The 16139-nt window shown below is 41.2% G+C and overlaps 1 pseudogene; it reads right to left on the bottom strand.

Annotated features, from left to right (window-relative positions):
* Positions 1-3903: 3903 nt before the first annotated feature.
* On the bottom strand, positions 3904-8866 carry LOC105100417 (hepatoma-derived growth factor-related protein 3-like; annotated as a pseudogene).
* Between the last annotated feature and the right edge of the window lie 7273 nt (positions 8867-16139).

Genomic DNA, 16139 nt, shown 5'->3' with positions numbered 1-16139 from the left:
ATAGTATCATGTCAGCCTTGAACAGTGACAGTTTTATTTTATTTTTTTCTTTTTCAGATCTGGATTCCTTTTATTTCTTTTTCTCCTCTGATTGCTATGGCTAGGACTTCCAAAACTATGTTGAATAAAAGTAGCAAGAGTGAGCATCGTTGTCTTTTTCCTGACCTTAGAGGAAACACTTTCAGCTTTTGACCATTATGATGTTAGCTATGGGTCTGTCATATATGGCCTTTATTATATTGGGGTATATTACCTCTATCCCACTTTCTGGAGAGTTTTCATCATAAATCGATGTTGAATTTTATCAAATGCTTTTTCCACATCTATTGAAATGATCATATGTTTTCTGTTCGTCAGTTTGTTAACATGGTGTGTCACATTAATGTGAGGAAAACTCCTTGCACCCCCGGGATAAACCCTATTTGACCATGGGGTAGGATGCTTTTAATGCATTGCTGGTGTCAATTTGCCAGCATTTTGTTGAGGATTTTTAAATTTATATTCATAAGTGATATTGGCCTGCAATTTTCTTTTTGTGTGCGTGATATATTTGGTTTTGTTGTAAGGGTGATGTTTACCTCATAGAATGGGTTTGGAAGTGCTCCTTCCTCTGCAATTTTTTGGAATAGTTTCAGAGGGATAGGAGTTACTTCTTCCCTAAATATTTGGTAGAATTCACCTGTGAAGTCATCTGGTCCTGGACTTTTGTTTGTTGGGAGTTTTTAAATTACCGATTCAATTTTGATTTCTCCATCAAATCTGTAGGAGAGCCTTGCTGGATAGAGCATTGTTGGTTGTAAGTTTTTCCCTTTCATCATTTTAAATGTTTCACACCACTTCCTTCTAGCCTGTGGAGTTTCTGCTGAGTAATCAGCTGAGAACCTTAAGGGAGTTCCCTTGTATGTTATGTGTTGCTTTTCTCTTGCTGAGTATAGTATTTTCTCCTTATCCTTAATCTATGTCAATTTGGGTTAATCTTGTGTGGAATTCTCTGAGCTTCCTGGACTTGGGTGACATTTTTTCCCCACAAGTTAGAGAAGTTTTCAGCTATTATCTCATCAAATATTTTCTCAGGTCCTTTCTCTCTTCTTTTCCTGGTACCCTTATAATGTAAATATTAGTGTACTTCATGTTGTCCCAGAGTTCTCTTAAACTATTCATTTTTTCTTTCTCTCTCTCTTTTTTTTTTTTTTTGTTCTGTTCTGTTGTAGTGATTTCCACTAATCTGTATTCTAGCTTATTGATCTGCTCTTCTCCCTCATTTTTAGTCTTTTCTTGGTTCCTTCTAGTCTATTTTTCACTTCAGCAGTTGTATTCTTCAACTCTGTTTGGATATTCTTTATGTTTTCTAACTCTTTACTAAAAACTACCCTCTGTGCATCTATACTCCTCCTGAGTTCCCTGAACATCTTCTCCATCATTATTCTAAACTCTTACTTGGCTAGATTGCCTGTCTCTTTAACACTTATTTTTTCTTCTGGGATTTTATCTTGTGCCTTGGCCTGGGAAATATTCCTCTGCTGCCTCATATTGTCTAACTTTCTATTTGTATTTTTAGGTAAGTCAGTTTCATTTCTTGACCTTGGAGAAGTGGCCCTTTTTGGGAGAAACCCTATGCATCCCAGCAGTACACGTCTCTCTTGTCATCCAAGGACCAGGGTCCAGCTGGGCCCTAGGTAGAGTCTGGCTTGTGTTTGCAGATTTCTCCCACAAATTTGGGATTGTTGTTTTCTTATTTCTGGTATGTGTTCCCTGGTGGATAAAGCTGAACTACAGGCTTCTGTAGGTTTCCTGGCAGGAGGACATGGTGTCTGCTCACTGCTAGGTGGAGTTTAGTTCTGGCTTTTGGATGGATAGGGCCATGCTTAGTTGCATGTCTAAAGGTGGCTGTGCACTCAGGAATACTGCTGATAGGTGGGGCTGAGTTCCTACCCAGTTTGTTGTTGGGCCTGAGGCTTCGGAACACTTAAGCCTTCCAGCTGTTGGTTGGGGCTAGGTCTTGGTGTTAATGATTTAAGCAAGATGTCAGTCTTCTAGAAAATTCGTGTAGTTGAACACTCCCCAAATATCTGCCACCAGCTTTTGTGTCCCCAAGGTGAGCCATAGCCACCCCTTTTCTCAGAAGACCTTTCAAATTGAGCAGGCAGGTCTGGCCCAGTTTCCTACGAAGTCACTGCCTGTGCCCTTGGACATGGTCCATGTGAAATTCTTTGTTCGTGTCTCAAGAGAGTGAAGTCTCTTTTTTCCCCCATTCCTGTGGAGCTCCTGGAGATGAGCTCTGCTAGCCTTGAAAACCAGATACTCTGGTGTTTCCGTCTTCCAATGCCAAAACCCTGGACTGGGGAGCCTTATGTGGGGCTCAGAACTCTCACTCCTGTGGAAGGGCCTCTGTAACTTAATTATTCTTCAGCTCATGGGCAGCCTACCCAGGGGCTATGGGGCCTGATTGTATCATGAGCACACCCCTCCTACCATCCCACTAAGAGTCCCTCTTTATGCTTCCAGTTGAAGAGGGGTTTTTTTTGCTAGGTTTTAGTCTTTTTCTTCCCTGATGGTTGTTTAGTAGTCAGTTGTGCTTTTGTTGTAGTTGTGAGGACAGGTGAGCTGGTGGTCCTACTATTCCACCATCTTGACTGGAAATCTCTGTCCTTTATTTATTTATTTATTTATTTATTTATTTATTTATTTATTTTCTATTGTAAACTTTCTGTTAGCAATTTTTGCTTTAATATATGGAATACATTAATACCTCGCATGATATATATGAAGCCAAATTACACTAACTTAGTTGTTTACAGCCTCAAATCTTACTCCCAGTACACATTCCAATAAATTTATTCTGTAAAAGCAATACTTTTTTTTTGTTTTTGATTGTGTTTTATTACAGTAAACTTTTCAACTACAAACCTCGAATACATGAAAGATAATCCAAGGACAAGCATGACAGGACTGATAAAACCCAACTGACTAAACGTGTTCTCACAATATGAACTGGCATAAAAATAAGTAAAATTCTCTATTATCACAATAGCAACAGTAATGTACACAGAATAATGGTTTGTGGGTGAATATTAACTATTCTAACTCTAATTCCAAAAGAAAACAGTTCATTTAAAAGTCTATTTTAAAAGTCAACACTCTGTCTGATTTCCCATAGGGCTACTGCTGATTCCAGCTTCAAAATGTAAAGTATCCACCTTGAGTGATTAGCTCAGCTTGTCTTGGCATGGGGAAAAAAAACATCACCTTTATTTTGGAGTGACACAAAATGACTCACTAACTTCACATATAGAAACTGAGTCTGTGTGCGTAAGGACATGTGTTTGGAGAAGTATGAGCGGTCAACTAGCTATTTCTAATACGGAGTAGATATTTTACAGTATGATTAAACTTTACACATGGCCTCAAAACTGAAGGACAATTTTAAGTTTATCTTCAATATGCCAACGTTATATATCTAGGAATTGGTTCCTGGGTTCTGTCACAGAGAATAAATCCCTTAAGCATGATGTTGAGTGGTCATTTCAAAAAAAATGCTAATTCGTATTTAACTGAGTGTTTGGTGATGGCGGAATAAAGGCAGGGCTGATGAATGTAACTGCCTTGATAAAGAGTCCTAGACATGTACAAGCTTGTGCAAAAATCTTGATAATACTTAATAGTTAAGGGCAACTTCATGCAACCAAATAATATGAAATTAAATCAATAACTTTTAAAAAAGGCTAAAATGTCTTTCTTTCCCCCAAACACAACGGAGAGGAATGTGAATAATGACATACAAACTGGGGTTCTGTCAATGACAACGAAGACTATGTGTTGCTTCATAGCAAATCCAAGAATATTAGACAACCAAACGTATAACCTTCTTGTGGCTTTCTTTACATGCAGCATTCCTTGTGGTAGTTAGGTCCCTTCACTGGTTTTCTGCAAGTCTAAAGTGTTTCTCGTGTCATCGCCAGCATCTCCACCCTCAGAGCTGCTTTTATTTTCGTCTTTGCAGTCCTTGTCATCTTCATATGCTGGAGATTTCCAGGATTGTTTAGAGAATTTCTTTGAAGTATATGACTTCTTCCGTTTTGACCCTGGTTTTTCACTCTTTCTTTTGTTTTGTCCATCTTCTACTCTATCACCTTCTTCCTCACGGCCTGCAGCTGCGGGATCCCGCCTTCTCCTCAGTTTCTGAAGAGCTCTGGTGCTGAACTGCCTGATGTGCAGGAAACTCTACTCCTGGGCTATTTTCTATTTCCCATAACCCCTCATTAAACCCTTTCCATTTGTTTGACTTTCCAAACTTGCCTTAGTTTTTCTTATAAGGGAAAAGGTCTTTGGGATCTAGAAATGGAGTTTCATGGGTGCCAAAAAAATAAGAGGATACTTATTTGCCGGAGGCCTCACAGCTCCCTCTGGGAGTTCATCAATCCGGGCGGCCAGTGCGGGTAGCCCTTCATCTTGGTGAAGACCAGGTCGCACGCCTCTTCCTCGCGGGGCCGCGGACGCGCTACCCCGGCCGCTCCCCTTCTGGGTCGTCTTTGGGAGCCGCGAAGATGCTGGGAGTCCCCCCACCCCCGTCTCTCCCCGCCTCCCCCCACCTCGTCCGCGGACTGCGCCGCGCTCCCCGCCGGCCTGGAGCCGGCTAGCGGGCAGACAAGCGGCCGCTTGGACGAGGGGAAGCGGCGAGGCGGAGGCTGAGGTCGGGGGGGGGGGGCGGGGGGGGGCGGGGGGGGGCGCGGCAAGCCCGGCAGATCGCCACCTGGCAGCAGGGACGGGAGCCCCCGGCCGCTCGGCTCTCGCTCTCGCCCGCCGCCTCCGCCGCCGCCGCGCGCTTGCTGCTCACAGGCGCCACCGCCTGCCTCCCTCCCGGGCTCCCGGGCTCCACCGAGTTCCCCTTTCCTCTTTTTAAGTTAGCAGTTTTATTTATTTTTCCACAGGACTTTGGTATCATTCATGCTTTCCAAACTCTTCCAAGATTTCTAACAGTAGTTTCTGAGATCACTTGCTTTTAGACTGAAGCGCTTCCATTAGCATTTCTTTTAAGATAAGTCTGCTAGCAATAAATTCTACTTTTTGTTTGTTTTATAAGTTTGGAATGTATTTATTTTTTTTTATTTTTGAAATATGGTTTTGTTGGATTTAAGATTCTTGGTTGAGAGTTTTTAAAGTTTTGCATATGTTTTCCCACTGCCTCCTTTGTCTAATGATGTGTGAACTGTTAATCTGAATGGGGTTTCCCCCATATGGAATACAAATTCAACTGTAGCCTGTAGGTGGATCAAAAATAGATGAGAACCTAGGGAAGCAATTAGTATTAAAAAAAAAAAGTTGGGAGAGGGTTGTGGGTTAAATATATGTAGGAAAAATGGGCTTAATCTGGTAGCAGAAAAACCGTATCATCCTCATTTCTTGGTGCTATATTCTAAATTAGAAAAAAGTGAAAATCACTGCAGAGGTATTTCTTTTTTTTTTCTCACAATCATCTGTCTTTAGTTTTATTTCAAAAGAGATAGCTATGCAAAATGCTTTTTATGCTTATTTTTCTATCCAAAGTAAGAGTCTTAATTGACTGTTGCTTCTAAACTAACTTCTTACTGATATTCTTAGACAATCCTTGGAGAAATAAAATTTTCATCACATATTTGTTATTATAGAAAAATCATTATAGTTCTAATTAGTATATAAATGGTTTTCAAAGTCGCCTTCTTTATAATACAAAATAATTTACTTTTCCAATGAAAATTTTTATTTCAGAAAATATCAAACTGATGAGATTTTTGAAAGTCTTGAACATTATGGCAGCATCTGTATTTTCCTCTTCCTCACAGGAGACAAAGGGAAGAAGAAATAAAGTGGGTGACAGAGCTCGCTCTTACTTGAATTCTTCTGTGAATGTAACTATAGTCCTTTCTTTCCCCAAGTCTTTGATCTTGTCTCCTCTTTCTTCTTCTTTTTTAAAATTGATTGGCTGGTTAATTATTCAGTGTATTTATGTCAAAATAATTGTTCCCTTAACAGGAGGGGAAAGAGGAGAATGAAACCATTTATTCATATAACAAGAACTTATGAAACAAGTTTAATAAAATTTTAGTAAAAGTCCAATATGATTTTTAAAGATGACTATCAGCATTATTCGAAAATACTGAGTATGAACACACGTCTATCAATCATCACTTTAAATGTCAATGGACTAAATGTTCCAATGAAAAGACACAGAATGGCAGACTGGATAATGAAACAAGAACTAACAACGTGCTCCCTACAAGAAACCTACTTTAAAGTAAAGGACATTCATAGAGTGAAAGTGAGAGGATGGAAAAAGACATTTCCTGCAAAATGGAAAAGACAAGAAAGTGAGGGTAGCACTACTCATACCAGACAAAATAGACTTTAAAACAAAGGCCATAAAAAAAGATAAAGGACACTATATAATGATCAAAGGAGCAATACAAAGTGAGGATATTACACTTATTAACATATTTGCACCCAATATAGGAACGCCGAAATGTATAAAACAGATACTAACAGACAAACGGAGAAATTGATGGGAATGCAATGATAGTAGGAGACTTTAACACCCCATTCACATCATTGGACAGATATTCCAGACATAAAATCAATAAGGCAATTGAGATACTAAATTACACAATAGAGCAGTTAGACTAAATGGATATTTTCAGGACATTACATCCCCCCAAAACAAAATATACATTCTTTTCAAATGCACATGGAACATTCTCTGGGATAGATCACATACTTGGACACAAAAGAAGCCTCAACAAATTTAAGAGGATAGATATTATTTCAAGCATATTTTCTGACCACAATGGCATGAAAATAAAAATCAACCACAGAATGAAAAACGAGGGGAAAAAAGACTACATGGAGACTAAACAACATGTTACTAAAAAAAAAAAAAAATTAAGTCAATGATGAAATCAAAAAGGAAATTTAAAAAAATACCTTGAGATAAATGAGAATGAAAACACAACCACTAAAATTGCATGGGATGCAGCAAAATCAGCCCTAAGATGTTCATAGCAATAGGGTTCTTACACAAAAAACAAGAACAAGCTCAAACCTACCACCTCAAAGAATTAGAAAAAGAACAATCAAACAAAACCCAAAGTCAGCAGAGAAAATAAATAATAACTATCAGGGAGGAAAGAAAGAAAACAGATTAAAAAATAGAAAAAAATTAATCAAACAAGAAGCTGGTTTTTTGAAAGAGTAAACAAAATTGACAAACCGCTGGCCAGGCCCACCAAGAAGAAAAGAAAGAGGACACAATAAATAAAATAAATAAAATGTTGAGTATGGAAGGAGATAATTTAAGCAAGATGCATAAAAGCCAGACTATGTAGGTTCTCGTCAGCAATCTGAGGGGGTACTGCCTTTGCTTAAGAAAAGTGAGAAATAATGAAATAGTTTTAAGTAAGGAAATAAAATAAGAATTACAATTGAAAAGATCACTCTGTTTGTACTATAGAGAATAGATTAAATAGGACAAGAATAAATGGGAATGTAAATAGTCATGCTCCAGTTTCTTTCCATGACTGTACCATCAGCAAATATTGTGAGAACCACTACCATGGGCTAGATGTTAGCTGGCAATAGGGATCAAAGCTACTGTCCCTTTCTTCCAGTTGGGGATATTGATAAACATATTGTTTTAATATTTTCAGATCTCTAACCCAAGACTCTACAATGTACCTATTGTTATAGCTTGCATAGCTTGCTTTGCAGAAAAGATAATTATCATCTGAGTTAGAACTCACTCAGTTTCTCTTTTTTATAGTAAACATTTGTATAATATATGATGTGTATATTTATTATATGTAATCTACTAGGTACCAAGCATTCTTCTACACATTGAAAATATATCCTTGAACTAAAGAAGAACCTGTTCTCCTGGACTTCATATTAAACTTCTACACATTAAGAAAAAAAGAAAGATAAAATAAATTATACAAATCAGTAATAAAATCAGATATCACAACTGATGTCACAGAAATACTAAGGATCATTAAAAAGCTGCTATAAAGAATTATACACCAACAAGTTAATAACCTAGTAGAAAAGGGTAAATTCTTAGAAATGTACAACCTACCTGACTGAATCATGAACAAATAGAAAATTTGAACAGATCGAATAGTAGCAAGAAGATTTAATTATTAATCAAAAACCTCATAACAAAGAAAAGTCCAGGACCAAATGACTTCACTGTTGAATTCTACAAAACAGTTAAAGAAGAATTCATATCAATCCTTTACAAAATCTTCTAAGAAGTAGAAGAGGTGGGAGCACTTCGCAATTTATTTTATGAGGCCAGCATTACTTTGATACCAAAATCAGACAAGAAAAGAAAATTATAGACCAAGATCCTGCTAAACATTGACTCAAAAATCCTCAACAAAATGTTGGCAAACTGAATTCATCAGTACATTAAAATGATCATACACCATGAGCATGTTGGATTTATTCCAATCGTACAAGGGTCATCCACTATGTGCAAAATAATAAATGTGATACATGGCATTAATAAAATGAAAGTAAAAACTCTCAACCAAGAATCTTAAATCCAACAAAACCAGATGATAGTCTCTAAATAGAATTCTGTACAATTCTTAACTGTTATCCCCACAAATATTTGAAATATTATTCAAATATTATATTATAATCTCAAAGAATGGCCTCCATTCTCTCCCTCCCCTTCTCCTTCTGGAACTCTGACTAGATGGTTGTGTTTGGGGGAAAGAAAGACACAACCACCTACCACACCCTGCACCCTGCCCACCTTCAGGTGCTACCACCAACCTGAGGCGAGGGGTCTGCCTGTCCTCAACGGGAGTGCCTGGGGCACCCTAGGGTTCATCTGGACGAGAAAGAAACTGGCATCCCGGGGCAGTTGCACAGCCCGCTCTCTGTGGACACCATCAGGCCTGGTGACCAAGGACGGTTCCAAAAAGGAGGCACACTGTGTGAGATGTTTGGTGGAACAGTGCTGCCCCGGCCGACCTCTCGCAGGAGGGTAGCTTCTGGATGTGCCACCAACGGTCAGCCAAGTACTCAGCTCTGAGAAGGGCCAGGGCCCATGGCCCCTACAGGAGCCAGGCCTGCCAGGAAGGGGGTGAGGTCTCCCCACTCCAGCTTCCCAGAGACGAGCCTGGTGACCGGGTCCCCCAAGGGCAGGACACGGCCTCGCTGGACAGAGCAAGAGGGACACTGGCAAAACAGGACAGTGGCCACAGCCAGCCTGTCCTGTGGCCAGCAGCCTGAGACACCTTCAGCAGGAGCTCCCCTGCACTGGGCGGTGGGGTGAGAGGCGAGCCCCGGGAGGAGGGAGCCCGACAGCCTGGCGTCCCGGCCCGAGACCCCTGGGCCTCTCCTGTCTTGTCCCTGGATGGGGAGGGGCAGGCCCCACTGCCGGGTGGTGGCAGGGGAGGGGGGGCGCGCTACAGCCAGAGGTCATGCCAGGCCTGGCTTGGGAAGCTGTGCATCCTTTCTAAACGTCTGGCGCCCATGAACTTTCTGCGCTGTTTATCTTTGGTTTGGGTTTTTTGTTGGGAGACTCTGGCTTGTCATGTTTTGGGTTGTGGAGAAAATAAAGCATCCTTTACCATTCCATAGCTCTCTGGGAATCGCTCTATGTTGCAGCCCCTCCCCTGGTGACTCCACAGCCTGGCCGCCCTCCACACCCTCCCAGCCCCAGGCCCCTGCTCTCCCCCCACCACACCCATCCCTGGGGTTCCCTGGGGGCGCGGAGTCAGCAGCAAGTCTCAGGAGTCGGACGCCTGGTCAGCACGGCTGCTGTAACACGCAGCACAGTCGGGTTGGAACCACAGAAATGATTGCCTCCCGTCCTGGAGCAGCACGTCCCAGGTCGAGGAGCGTGAAGGCCACTGTGCCCACCGGCTGCCAAGGGTGCAGGGACGGAGTCAGGACTCGGTCCTCCCGGGAGGCCAGACCCTGAGCTCCAGTCCCTCCTGGTGGTTCCATCTCAAAGGAACAGTCTCAGGTCCCGGGTTGTAGGAGACACAGCACTTCCCAGAGGGCAGACACAGGAGCCACAGCTGTCTGCCCTTCACAGGAAACGCTCCAGGAAACGGAGGCCAGCGCCTGGTTGGGGCTGGCTCTGCTGGGCGATCGAGGCCAGCACTTCAGGGGAGCTCAGTCACCCACGGGACGCGGCCCTGGGCGGCTGGACATTGTCCAAGTGTCTGTGTGAGCTTTTCAGTGAGTCAGGGCAGAGGGGGCGAAATCAATGTGCCGAGTCTGTGGCTCCACGGCCCCAGGGGAGGCCGAAAGGACAGGCTCCTGGAGGGGAGCTGGGACCAGCACTGAGTGTCTATCAGTAAAGCCACAGCACCCTAGGGCTGTTGGAAATGGCCATTCCAGCTTCCTGTGGGGGACAGGCAGACAGACAGACAGACAGAGAGACAGAGGAAGACAAGAGAATTTTATGTAGGAAAGGGACAGCTCTCTCCAGTGGGCTCTACACAAAAGAGGGTGAGGCCATGGGGCAGGCAGCTGGGTCCAGGGGCATCGCCGGCCCTCAGGGACCCTTCCAGGCATGAGGACACTGGGCACCCTCTGCCTCCAGGGCTCTATCGGGGCTCCGGAAACCATCCTGGGGGTCTCCCCCACTCGCAATCTCCCTCACACGGAACACCTAACCAACAAGCTGAACCTGCTAATGATCCCTGCAGCCTGCCCGGCCCCAGGCCCTGCCCCTCACCTCCATCCCCTGGACCACAGATCTGCCTCCAGCCAGACATTCCCATGGGGACACCAGGATGGTCGATACCAGGCTGGCCCCACGGGTCCTTGAGGAACACCAGTCCCAGAACAGCTGCCCCCACCAGGCCTGAGGGCCCCGTCCTGACCCTGGGGCAACACCAGGCCACAGCACGTCCCCCATGCACAACCCCTCCTGGGCCCCTGGAAGCGAAGTGGCCGACGCCTTCCCTTGAGCCCCTGTGTCAGCACCGGTGTGAGCCTGAGGTCAGCCTCCTGCTGCTCCTGACCCCTCGGGGCCCTGCCCCGGGCAAGACCTCCGACACACTCCTGTCCGTGTCTCACCTCTCCTGCCCGCACCCCCATCCACATCTTCACACACACACACACACACAAACACACACACACACACATCGTGGGCTGCCACCCCACTGCACTCCTGGGCCCCCACCAGGTCCCCCCTCCTCCCGCCCTCCAAGGGGAACATCTGCCAGTCTGAGCTTTGAATACCTGGATTGCTGTCCGTGTGTGGTGTCCATGGATGTGGAGAAAAGAACCCCTTGTGCACTGTTGGTGAGAACATAAAATGGCATTGCCATTGTGCAAAACACTTTGGAAGCCCCTCAGAGAAATTTCAGAAACAACTACCACACTTGCAGCAATCTCACTGCTTAGAATAAACCCGAGCGAACATACAACAGGTCTTAAAGAGGCACTTGAACACCCACTTCACAGCAGCTCCGTTGACACTACCTACCACGAGGCAGGAACTCGAGCGTCCTTCCATGGATGGACAGATGAGCTCGATGTGGGCTGAGCGTACAATGGAACAGTACTGCCCCTGAAGAAAGAAGAACATTGTGACGTGTGTGACAGCACGGGGGCACCTGGGGGACATCGGAATGCGTACCGTGAGCCAGGGGCAAGACGGTGAATCGTGTGCGATTCCACTTGTGTGAGCGATTAGGAGTGGCCGCATTCCCAGAAAGAGAAAACACAGAAGTGGCTGCAGCCGGGGGAGAACGGGGGGTTGTTGTTTACGGGCATAGGGTTTCACACGTAAAGACGGGGAGAGTTATGGAGACACAGGTGGTCGTGATTGCACTGTATGAATGTATTTAATGTCCCCAAAACCCGGAGAGAGGTTTAACATGGTACACTTCCTTAGGGGCAAATCCTATTATTTTAACACAATAAAAAAAGAACTTTTAAGCAGGAGAAATCTAACCCATTGAATAAAATCTGAACACCTTCAGGAAGACCTGGAGCCTGTGTCTCTCCCTGTGGAAGAAACCGGTGGCAGCAGGATGGAGCTGCACACCTGCCTGGCCCAGGGCTGGACCCCCTGCGGAGGCCGGCGGGCGCCGGAGGAGCAGCTTCTCCACACTGAGGGCGTGAGGGTGCAGGTCAGTGACAACGTGCACGGCTGTGGCACAGCCCCCCAGCCAAAGGACTGCTCCTTCAGTTTGCTCTCCAACAGGTGTAAACTTCTCTTCTGAACAACCCTAACCTAGAGACACACAAAGGGAAGGGAACGCTAAGAAAGCTGCTTATGGCTTAGCTAACCTGACGTAGAACAAGAACAGCACAACCCACTGCTTGTCGGCCACCGTGGACCGCGTTAAGCTTCCCGATTAAAGACAGCAATACACTTTGTGTCTCCACCTAGTGCAGGGAAATTGTCTCAGATACAATATAAAACTGCCAACCCTCCTCCAGGAAAGGGTTGAACTCCCATTGTCCATCTTACGTATCTTCGGCTGATGTTCATTTCTCATGTTCATGAATAACCTCCATCTTGGGTGTCCATGTTGTCTAAGTTTTTTTTTTAGAGCAGTTAGTCCATTTATATTTAAAGTAATTACACAAATGAAAGGATTTACTTCTGTCATTTTTCTAATTGTTTTCCAAATATTGTACCTTTTTTGATTCTCAAATTTTCTATTACTCCCTTTTTGTGTTTAATTTTATTTTGCAATGTGCCATTTTTGTTCTTTTAAAATTTCCATTTCTGTTTTTTTTTTGTGTGTATTTTATTAGTGGTTGTGTTAGGGATAACAATTGACCTCTTCAGTTTATTATGACTATATATGTGTGTGTGAATGCATGTGTGTGTATACATGTCTGTGTGTGTACATGTGTGCATATATGTTTATTTATAACAGCTAAACATAAGGTGAATTTAAAGATACAAGTATAGATATATATACATATACATAATAAATAAACAGTACATCAATTTCCTCTGTAGTTCTGTATAGTAAGAGAGACATAAACCTGTGCACGTGGGGACATGTCATTGTGGTAAACGTAGAGGAAGCATGAAAAGCACACTTAAGCCCAGACACAACTACACCAAGCTTTAGGAATTATAATGTGCTGCCATGCATTGTAGGTTAGTTAACCCATTCAACTATTTCATGAGGTAGGTATACTTTTGGTGTGGTTTTTGATAGTTGAGATAATTGATGCAAAATGCTTGAAGTTGCATAGGTAGTAAGTGATGACAGTGAATTTGAAATCCAGGTCTCTAAATACAGACTCTAAATCCTGTGATTTTTCCAGTATTTTATAAAATTTACCAACCAGTCAATTCTTAATTGTCCATATGCAAATTATTAATATTTGTCTGATAGTCACCAGCTCATACATCAAAACTTTCTGGTATATTTTAATTTGTTTGTATGTCTTCACTTTAAATCAATGTATGTAACACTTTTGTGTTTGAAAAATTAGCAAAAATTACCAATTTTACATGATAGTATTTTGTGATGTTTCTTGTTCTGCTCACTTTATAAATCTAAATTGACTGTCATTGCTGTGTCTTGCATCTCAGGGATCACGTTTTCCTTCAGATCCACACTATGCAGAATTGATTCCAAGTCCTTGAAGCATAGCTGGATGTGAAATAAATGAAAGTCTGCCTAATACTCGGATTTAGGTCTATAAATTTAGATGGAAAAAATAAGCTGCCAGTTATCACAAGTATGTTCTAAATTATTTTGCTTGGAAAACAGTTCTCCTATTCCACAGAGTTTTCACAACTTCTATTTAAATGAGTTGAATGTAAGCCAGTCCTTTTCAGGTACATCTGAACATGAAAATGACCAAATTAAATCATTTTCGCTAAAGACTGACAAGAACTTGATTAAAAAAAAAAAGAATGATTAGCAAATCATAAACTCCATGCAAACACAATCTGCCTGTGAGAAGAGGTCTAAAGGGGCAAATGTGGAAAGTTAGGAGAAAAAAATATTATTTTGGAAGCCATTAAGATTTTATTCTAGGAGTATTTTTGCTGCAAGTCTAATACCATATTCATAATGAAATCCTCTGCTGTAATATTTTAATCATCAGCCATGTCTCTATTCTTTGATCTAACAAATTCCAGGATAAATTGTCTTATTATTCTAATGAGTTAGGCTTACAGTCCTTTCTGATTTTGCTTACATAATCCTATTAACCATTTCCAGATTAACTATTATTCATAAAATCATTTAATCTTTACCCTATTGACATGAAATCTATCTTAACATTGTTAGCTGTACAGTTCTCCAACCTCTCAGCTTTCAAGTTTCCCAAATATTATATTCATCAATGTTTTATTCACTTTCTCCTGTTTTAAGATACTTTTTTTGCTCTAGGTATTATATGACTTTTAATATTTTATATTTCTTTTTTTTTCTTTTTTTGGTTCAGCAGAGAAATAGACAAGATCTGTATACCTACAAAGAGGGAGTTTTAATGCCCTTAAGTAAAAGAGACAAGTGCAGAGAGAATAGATTTCACAGATAGAAGAACGGGTAATGTTACAGAGCAAGACTAGGGAACTGGAACAACCCATGATTCCAGGGGCCCAGGGAAGGACATGAAACTGCCCACAGGCAATGTGGTTTGTGTGTGTGTGTGTGTGTGTGTGTGTGTGTGTGAGAGAGAGAGAAAGGGTGTGGGGGGAGAGAAGGAAAGATGAGATAGGGAGAAAAAATAGACAGGTGGGTAGATAGACTGATTAACTATAATATATTTCTATTTGTGCTTTTTAAGTGTAGTCAGTCTCAATGAACAACTTTTCACTGTTTGGTGAATTGAATGTGTAAAAAGATAATAATAAATGCACTAATAAGATAATTTAATCCTTCCTCCAAAAGAGAGGGCCTGCTAAGATGGTGGGGGTGGGGTTACTGCAGACAGGAAAGTCAGTATCATTTTGTGTTTATGCTTCCTATTGGAATAAAATAATTTTTCTCCAAAGATAGGCAAGCCTAATAATTCACTTTTTTAATAGTATTCTCAAACTGCCACAATACCTAATATTATCGAATGTCTTCTTGGTTCATAAAGAGCATGATTAATGTGGGCAAATCCACAGAGGATAATGTTTAAGTGTGCTGTGTCATCTGCTTGGCCTTTCCTTCTCAGTTAAGAGTGTCATAATATGCAATCTAGGCAAGTCATAAGAACGTCTTAATGAAATATGCATAGTTGTTAATTAGAAAGAATGGCATATGTATTTTTATGACATTCTTGAACTTTTAAATAATAGAAGAAAGTGGACTGAATCCACAACTTAAATTTTGTGCAGCACAATAGACAACAATACACAATGTATAAAAGACTCTACCATGGTGCTTTATTTACTTAATTAATAGCATGTAAAACTTAGATCGAATTAATTTCCACCAGCATCTTATTTAGATATGTGGTCCAACCTTAATGTAACATTAAATGATCTTAAACAATTTTCTGATGCTTTATAAAATTATTTCCAGCTAAAGAAATTCATACCTGGGTTCATATGATAGAAAATTGGAAAAGTGAACTTTTGTGTGTGGTTGTATAAAGAACATATTGATTGAATAATAATCAGTAATTAAGCATCTACCTCTAGATAGAAAATTTTCAAAATTCTTAAAATGAGAAACAAGGAAAATGCTTCTGCAAGTTTCTGCAATGTTTCCACTTAAAATATCATTTTAAAAATGCTTAAACATCCAAGTAACTTTATGTGCTATTGATTGTGTATCAAATATCAAAATACCTCTTTGGACAGGGATTTTATCTTTAAAATGTATATTCTTTCCAGGAAAACTATATTATTTGAAACTTCATAGTATTTAAAACACTTTCATGAGTTAATAAATAATTATTTTATTAATATGATTTTAAAAGTCAAAGAATAAATTACTAATATGCTTGAGTAATAATGATTAAATGACATTCCCTGGGTCAAAAAGATATAATGTAAAAGAAAAAGAGTTGCCTTTTGAGTTAATACAATTTTTTAAGAATTAAACATTTTCATTCAATTACTGTGGGTAATTAAATTGCTCTCATTATTACAAAACATACACACAGATATTGCTTCAAAATATTTGTATTTGTGTGTTTGTGTGTGTGTTTAGCTAATAAAG

Source organism: Camelus dromedarius, chromosome 33 (assembly GCF_036321535.1).
Source record: "Camelus dromedarius isolate mCamDro1 chromosome 33, mCamDro1.pat, whole genome shotgun sequence".
In the NCBI taxonomy this organism is placed as follows: Eukaryota; Metazoa; Chordata; class Mammalia; order Artiodactyla; family Camelidae; genus Camelus; species Camelus dromedarius.
The sequence above is the reverse complement of the archived record's forward strand: the minus strand, read 5'-3'. Positions and strand labels throughout refer to the sequence as shown.